Raw genomic sequence first — 8,657 nt, 5'->3', positions numbered from 1 at the left:
AACATGTGATGACCGTAAAACCCATTCCACGTCCCCCTGTGCCGCTGGGAGGGCTTGGTGGTGAAATCCGGGAGTGAAGTTGTGCCCAGGAAGAAGGGAGGGGTAGAGGGAAGGTGTTCTGAGATTTCGTTTTATTTCTCATTACCTTACTCTGGTTGATTTGTAATAAATTGAATTAATTTTCCCCAAGCTGAGTCTGTTTTGCCTGTGACGGTAATTAGTGAATGATCTCTCCTGTCCTTATCTCAACCCACAAGCTTTTTGTTATATTTTCTCTCTCCCCTGTCCACCTGAGGATGGGGGAGTGATAGAACAGCTTTGGTGGGCACCTGGCCTCCAGCCAGGGTCAACCCATCACATTCTGGACAATATTTTATTGTGTGCTGACTGGACATGGTTCATTTCTCAGTCACACCCGGAACACCTGGCCAGTGTTCCAGATGGGATTGATAAGGGAAGCATAACAGTCTGCACGTTCACACTGCCAAAAAGACTTACGTAAGGTGTTTGTTACTTGCTATAAAAAGCAGGAAACTCTCGGGTTGACTCTTGAAGCCTCACCTACAGGTGGATGCACGGCGTAGGACCTTCCCAATTACAGAGGATCTCCAGGGGCCAGCTGCCAAGGGGCTTTCCAGCCTAAGTGTGAACCCGGATGATGGTTTTGAAGTGGTAATTGGTGATGTATCCTTTTCTTAATCACTGCCTTGCTTTACAGTAATAAACTGATGCATCGCTACTCTACTTATCTTTCCTTTTTGATTATTACTATAATATATGTGTATATATATATTAAAGCATATTAACTTTTATATATTAGACTGGAGTCTGTGTTTTTACTTGGAATGCCGCCATTCAGCAGAACAGTATTCCTGAGATGTTTCTCTTTCCCTAGGAACCCTTAAAGGGAAGGCTACTAATCAATATTCCATGTTTTATTGAGAATGGAACTATGAGGTAAAAGATGTGTGTGATTTTCTTTACTGGCATAACTAATTCACAGATTTCATTGACACCAATCCCAACCTCTTTCTTACCTTAAATTTTATGCTCTTTGCTCAAGATCCATCCCTGTATAACTGTTCTAACAAACAGCCATAAAGAAGTATGGACAGCAGCTGCTGATGTTTTCACATGTATCATTGGGAGACTCTCTTCTAAGGAATCTTGTTAATTGGAATCACAGAGCAGTCTTTTATCAGAGTGAGACAGGGGAGTCAAAAGAATCTCAGTAGACATACTAAAGGGGGATGAAAGATGATGTTTAGTGCTTACATTGTTGAAATTAGCTGAGGTAGAGACAGTCCTTGATAAGAAGAGCTGGTCCCAAGAACCAGCCAATGAGGTAGAGACAGTTCCTGATAAGAAACAGGAGCAGGCCCCAAGAGCCAGCCAAGACTGGTCTTGCGGCTTGGGTGAATACCAAGAAATCACTGAGCCTGTGCAAGGAAAGAGGTTACTAGCGGTGATGAACAGAAGTCATCTATCTTCATCTCTGCGACCACCAGACGACCACCATAAAGAGGCCCTGCGCAGGCGCAGTTGAGAAGAGACTATGGAAATGACCTCTCGGAGCTAATTTTAATATGAAGCGGGGATAGGTCATGCATATGTATAGGTGTATTGTGAATATGTAATACTTGACTGTATAAACTTGAGGCGAACTGCCGAGTTGGGTGCGCACGACTTTGGTGGGACTACCCCCTGTGCTGCCCAGCACTGAATGAACATACCTAGTTTACAATCTTACTGATTGTGGAGTCTGTTTTCCGCACATCAGTTTGGCGAGCCAGCCAGGAGACTCTTTGCTCGGCTGTGGGACGCCCCTAAGCGCGCCCTGAGCGCTTTCCTCGGAGGACCCTCCGCTGCCAGCCACTCACTGCGGGAGCAGACAAGAACCTCCTGAAGCCGCGGACCAAACAGTATGTGTCTCAGAGGGACCCTGTAAATCGTACATGCCAGGGCAGCTGGTAAATCACACAGAGATGTCTGGCGTGCAGCATAGTCCCCGTATGGGAGGAGGGTACCCTGTATGGGGGATTTGCTGACCGATAGAGTGGCCGCCAGAAATCTTGGGGGTAGATCAAGCAAATCCAGGGTGACCACTGCATCCCAGTATCGGGAGCCAGGACGGACCTGTCGATGACTGGTATATAAGGGGCAGGAGAATGGTAAGCGCACCCCCTCGCAATTGCGCTTGGTTTATTTTTGCAGCTGCTGAAGGTTGTCAACTGGAGCGATGCTTGTATGATGTGAATGTTTGGAAATTTATGTTAAAGATTTTGTGTGGGTGTGTGGAAATGATATGTTCAAATTTATAGGTGTATGTATGTTTGTTAATGTGTGAATGTCTTTACGTATTAATAGGGGTGATTCCCTGCTTTGTATGTGGGCTTGCAACTGGACTATATAATAATTGGCATCCAGCTTGGGTTTCGTTGAAGTGTAAATCTTGTTGGAGAAGGTGGTACTGTACATCTAGCAGACAGAAACCAGACTGCCTTGAGTGTTTTCCCCAAATTCCACACTTTTATGATTGGGAAAGAGCTCACTAAGAATCCAAAATAGTGAGATTGGTGTGTAAAGGAAAATTTAATTCCAGAAATTTGGGACGTGTGGGAGGAAAACTGGGGGAAGACTATAAAGAAGTGTAAGAAACAATTTGCATGGAAGCTTATTAAAAGGAGAAGCCAAGATCAAACTTAAGAATCATTAGGAAGAGTTATAAAATGGGAAACAATCAAGAAGGAGTATTGAGGAAGAGTCCTCTGGGTTGTGTAATTGCCCTCTCGAAAGATATTGTTGGGACTGGAGGTACGGAAAGTAAAAAGAACCTTATTAAATACTGCAATCAATGGTGGCCATTGTATAAGTTAGAAGGTGATGCTACGTGGCCACTTAATGGGTCACTAGATTATAATACTCTATTACAACTAATGCTGTTTTTAAGGAGAGAGGGAAAATGGGATGAGGTTTCATATGCAGACATGTTTTTCACCCTCTGAAATCATCCAGAGTGGCAAAGGGACTGTGGAATGGTACCCCCACAGGACCCCATAGTGCTCGCAGTTGAGACCAACAAGGAGCTTAGAGGTAAACTGAGGTGGTGTTGTTCGGCACGTAGTATTGGACAAAGATGTACAAAGACAAATAAAATTCATCAGGTACCAGAACAAGATCTAACTGATTTGTTTAAGCCTCCCCCTCAACCACAGGAACAGGATGCAGACTCGGATAGAACTCCAACCCCCCTGAGCAGTCCTGTATCTTCCCATATGTGGTGGGTTGACCCTGGCTGGATGCCAGGTGCCCACCAAAGCCACTCTATCACTCCCCCTCCTCAGCTGGACGGGGGAGAGAAAAATATAACGAAAGGCTCGTGGGTCAAGATAAGGGCAGTTTAATAAAATGATAGCAAAGGTTGCGCGCGAAAGCAAAGCAAAAACAAATGATGTTACTCTCTACTTCCCATCAGCAGGCGATGTCTGGCCACTTCCTGGGAAGCAGGGCTCCAGTACGCGTAGTGCTTGCTCCGGAAGACAAAAAATGCCCCCCCCTCCATCTCCCTTCACTTAGCTTTTATATCTGAGCTGACGTCATATGGTATGGAATATCTGTTTGGTTAGTTTAGGTCAGCTGTCCTGGTTATGTCCCGTCCCAAGATCTTGCCCTGTCCCAGCCTGCCATTGAGGGGAGGGCAAAAATGTTGGAGAGACAGCCTTGATGCTGTGCCAGCACTGCTCAGCAGTAGCCAAAACACTGGTGTGTTATCAACACCTTTCTAGCTACAGAGCTGCAGAGCACAGTGCTATGAGGGCTGCTATAGGGAGTACTAACTCCATCTCAGCCAGACCCAATACAATCTCCACCCCTTATTCCATACCATTTGCGTCCTGCTCAGGTCCCACATAATTTAATACAGATATCTTCTAACCATACTATTGTATTTAATTCTCATTACTGAAATCCTTTCTTACCAACACTTACAACTGCAACTACATACTTAAACAACTTTTATACCCAACGTACAGATTTATACATTCTTATTAATTACTATCCCTTGTCCTTTAAGAGATAGATATTCCAGGGGCTTCTTCCACTCCTTCAGATGTTCACACACAGGTTATGACTTGGGCCCCATCCATCAAGATGAGTGGTCAGGACAGGAGAAGCAGTACGTTCAATCGTTGGGCACCAACGTCGGCTTGGTTTGGGTCACCGATGCACTTGTCTGGTTCCTTGCGAAGTTCACTCCTCTGCAGTTCAGGTCATTCCTGCTACATTACTTCCTGCAACATACAACTCACATCACAGATTATTTTTCCCCCAAGGTTAAACGTCCTTGAGGCACACACTGGGTCTCCCCATCCTTCCGCATTACCCACCAAGTACACCCAGGTCCCTGAGCAAAGACAATCCCACGAATGGGTTTGCCTTTTCCCATGGGAGGTGCAATCCACACTGCCTTCCCCAGCCACTTCCCCATGTGCACCACGGGGACCTTATCTCCTCCCACAGTATGTAGGGGTTTTGTTTGGGCAGGACCAGGACGGTTAGCAGATCCTCTAGAGTTAACTAGCCAAGTGGCTTCTGCTAAATTTGCATCCCAATGCTTCCATGTCCCATTGCCTAGCGCTCTCAACATACTCTTCAACAGTCCATTATATCTCTCAATTTTTCCAGATGCCTGCGGGTGATAGGGTATGTGGTACACCCACTCAATGCCATGTTTCTTTGCCCAGGAGCTTATAAGGTTATTTCGGAAATGAGTCCCATTGTCTGATTCAATTCTTTCTGGGGTACCGTGTTGCCATAAAATTTGCCTTTCGAGGCCTAAGATGGTGTTTCGGGCAGTGGCATGGTTTACAGGATATGTTTCTAGCCAACCAGTAGTTGCTTCCACCATGGTGAGTACGTAGCACTTGCCTTGGCGTGTTCGTGGCAGTGGTCCAATGTAGTCAATTTGCCAGGCCTCGCCATATTGAAAGCCCAACCACCGCCCTCTGTTCCAGGAAGACTTTACTCTGGTGGCTCTTTTGATTGCAGCACATGTTTCACATTCATGAGTGACCTGTGTGATGGCCTCCATGGTCAGGTCCACCCCTCGATCACGAGCCCACCTATATGTTGCATCTCTCCCTAGATGTCCTGATGTCTCATGGGCCCATCGAGCTACAAATAGCTCACCCTTACGCTCCCAGTCCAGGTCCACCTGAGCTATATCTATTTTGGCAGCCTTGTCTACCTGTTCATTATTTCGATGTTCTTCAGTGGCACGGCTTTTGGGCACGTGAGCATCTACATGACGTACCTTTAGAGTCATGTGTTCTACACGGGCAGCAATGTCCTGCCACAATGCAGCTGCCCAGATGGGTTTACCCCTCCGTTGCCAATTGGTCTTCTTCCACTGCTGTAGCCACCCCCATAGGGCATTAGCCACCATCCAGGAGTCGGTATAGAGGTAGAGTACCGGCCACTTTTCTCGTTCAGCAATGTCTAGAGCCAGTTGGATGGCTTTCACTTCTGCAAACTGACTTGACTCGCCTTCTCCTTCAGTGGCCTCAATGACTTGTCGTGTGGGGCTCCACACAGCAGCTTTCCACTTCCGATGGTTCCCTACCACACGACAGGATCCATCAGTAAACAAAGCATAACACCTTTCATCTTCTGAGAACTCATTATATGGTGGTGCCTCTTGGGCACGAGTCACCTCCTCAGGTGATGCTCCAAAATCTCTGCCTTCTGGCCATTCCATGATCTCTTCCAGAATTCCTGGGCGGTTAGATTTCTCCAGTCGAGCCCGTTGCGTGATCAATGCTATCCACTTACTCCATGTAGCGCTGGTTGCATGATGTGTAGAGGGGATGTTTCCTTTGAACATCCAGTGTAGCACGGGCAATCGTGGTGCCAAGAGGAGATATGTTTCTGTACCAACAACTTCTGAAGCGGCTCGAACCCCCTCATATGCTGCTAATATCTCTTTTTCAGTCGGGGTATAGTGAGCTTCTGATCCTCGGTACTCCCGGCTCCAAAACCCTAATGGTCGACCTCGGGTTTCTCCTGGTGTTTTCTGCCACAGGCTCCAGGTGAGACCATGTTCCCCAGCTGCAGTGTAGAGTACATTTTGTACATCTGGTCCTGTTCGGACAGGCCCAAGAGCTACTGCACGAGCTATTTCCTGTCTGATATGCTCAAAGGCTTGTTGTTGTTCAGGGCCCCATTCAAAATAGTTCTTTTTCCGCGTTACTCGATAGAGAGGGCTCACAAGCTGACTATAACCTGGAATATGCATTCTCCAGAACCCCACAAGGCCTAGGAAAGCTTGTGTTTCTTTCTTGTTAGCTGGTGGAGACATAGTTGCTATCTTGTTAACCACATCCATAGGGACATGACGGCGACCATCCTGCCATTTTATTCCCAAGAACTGAATCTCCTGTGCAGGTCCCTTGACCTTACTTTTCTTTATGGCGAAACCAGCTTTCAGAAGAATCTGAATTGTTCTTTTTCCCTTCTCAAACACTTCTTCTGCCTTGTTGCCCCATACGATGATGTCATCTATGTATTGTAAATGTTCAGGGGCATCGCCTTGTTCCAGTGCCATTTGGATTAATCCGTGACAAATGGTAGGGCTGTGCTTCCACCCCTGGGGCAGCCGATTCCAGGTGTATTGGACACCTCTCCATGTGAAAGCAAACTGTGGCCTGCACTCTGCTGCCAAAGGAATGGAGAAAAATGCATTGGCAATATCAATTGTAGCATACCATGTGGCTGCCTTTGATGCCAGTTCATATTGAAGCTCTAACATGTCTGGTACAGCAGCACTCAATGGCGGTGTCACTTCATTCAGGCCGCGATAATCTACTGTTAACCTCCATCCTCCATCAGACTTCTGCACTGGCCATATAGGACTATTAAAAGGTGAATGAGTCTTGCTGATGACTCCTTGGCTCTCTAGGTGATGAATCAGCTCATGGATGGGAGCCAGGGAGTCTCGGTTTGTCCGGTATTGCCGACGGTGCACTGTCCTGGTAGCGATAGGCACCTGCTGTTCTTCAACTTGCAGCAATCCCACAGTAAAGGGATCTTCCGAGAGGCCAGGCAGGGTAGATAGCTGTTTGATCTTCTCTGCATTTACAGTGGCTACACCAAAAGCCCACCGGCACCCCTTTGGGTCCTTGAAGTACCCTCTCTTGAGGTAGTCTATGCCAAGGATACAAGGGGCCTCTGGACCGGTCACAATGGGGTGCTTTTCCCACTTGTCCCCTGTCAAGCTCACTTCAGCCTCCAGTATAGTCAATTCTTGGCATCCCCCTGTCACTCCAGAGATCCAGATGGATTCTGTGCCCCTGTATCCTGATGGCATCAGTGTACACTGTGCACCAGTGTCTACCAAAGCCTTATACTTCTGTGGGTCTGATGTGCCAGGCCATCGAATCCACACAGTCCAGTATATCCGATCATCCCTTTCCTTCTCCTGGCCGAAGGCAGGGACCCTCTATTGCTGTTCCTCATCAGAATATTCACTGTCCGATCCTTGCGGTACGAGACCAGAAGTCCCCTCACCAGAATCAAGGGAGGTGTTTTCAGTTCTTCTATGCCTGGAGGATCGCTGAGTGCCTTCTTGGGCCTCTACAGCAACTACGCTGACAGCCTTCTTCTTGGGTGACCCCTTCTTAACAGCTGTCTTCCCTCTCAGTTCACGTACGCGGGCTTCCAGCTTAAAGGTGGGTTCACCATCCCACTTACTCATGTCCTCCCCTTGGTCACGCAGGAAGAACCAGAGTGTACCACGTGGCATACGCCTTGGGCTCCCTTTCCCTCTGACCGGGTGTCGTGGTTTCAGCCCGGCCGGTAACAAAGGACCACGCAGCCGCTCGCTCACTCCTCCGCCCCCCTCTGGTGGGATGGGGAGGAGACAGAGGAGAGAAATAAAAGAAAAAGAAACTGGAACCTCGAGGGTTGAGATAAAGACAGTTTACTGGGACAAACACAAAGAGATTACAACAACAACAATGGCACTAATGAAAAAAAAGTATACAAAAAGAGTGATGCACAGTGCAACTGCTCACCACCCGGGACCCGACGCTCCGCCACTTCCCCCACCGAAAACAGAGACCACCCCCCGGCCCGCTCCCCATTTATATACTGGGCAGGATGTCACATGGTATGGAATAGCTCCTTGGATAGTTCAGGTCAGCTGCCCCGGCTATGCCCCCCACCTCCCAGGTTCCTGTAAAAATTAACTCTATCCCAGCTGAACCCAGGACACCGGGGCAGGGGAGGACTGATTTCTTGGAGCATCCCTAACAGCCAAGGCACTGTCCTGTAGGGATGAGGAGACACAGAGATTTTCCTCAAAGTTTTGGAGCCAAGACGACACTTTCTCCACAGTTGGTGTTTCCATATCTGGACAATACATTGCTGCCAAGCTGTTAGAATACGATGCTGGGGCACCTTGAATCACCTTTCGCCACATGGCCCGTGTGCACAGGACATCCTCTGGGTCTTTGGAAACTTCCTCGTCATCTAGATCACTGTAGATGACTTCCACCACTGCTAACTCTCTCAGGTACTGAATGCCTTCATCTGCAGTAGTCCACTTTTCTGATGAATTTACAAGATCTTCCTTGAATGGATATCTTGCCTTCACACTTGAG

The sequence above is a fragment of the Accipiter gentilis genome, chromosome W, assembly GCF_929443795.1.
Source record: "Accipiter gentilis chromosome W, bAccGen1.1, whole genome shotgun sequence".
In the NCBI taxonomy this organism is placed as follows: Eukaryota; Metazoa; Chordata; class Aves; order Accipitriformes; family Accipitridae; genus Astur; species Astur gentilis.
This window is presented reverse-complemented; position numbering follows the sequence as displayed.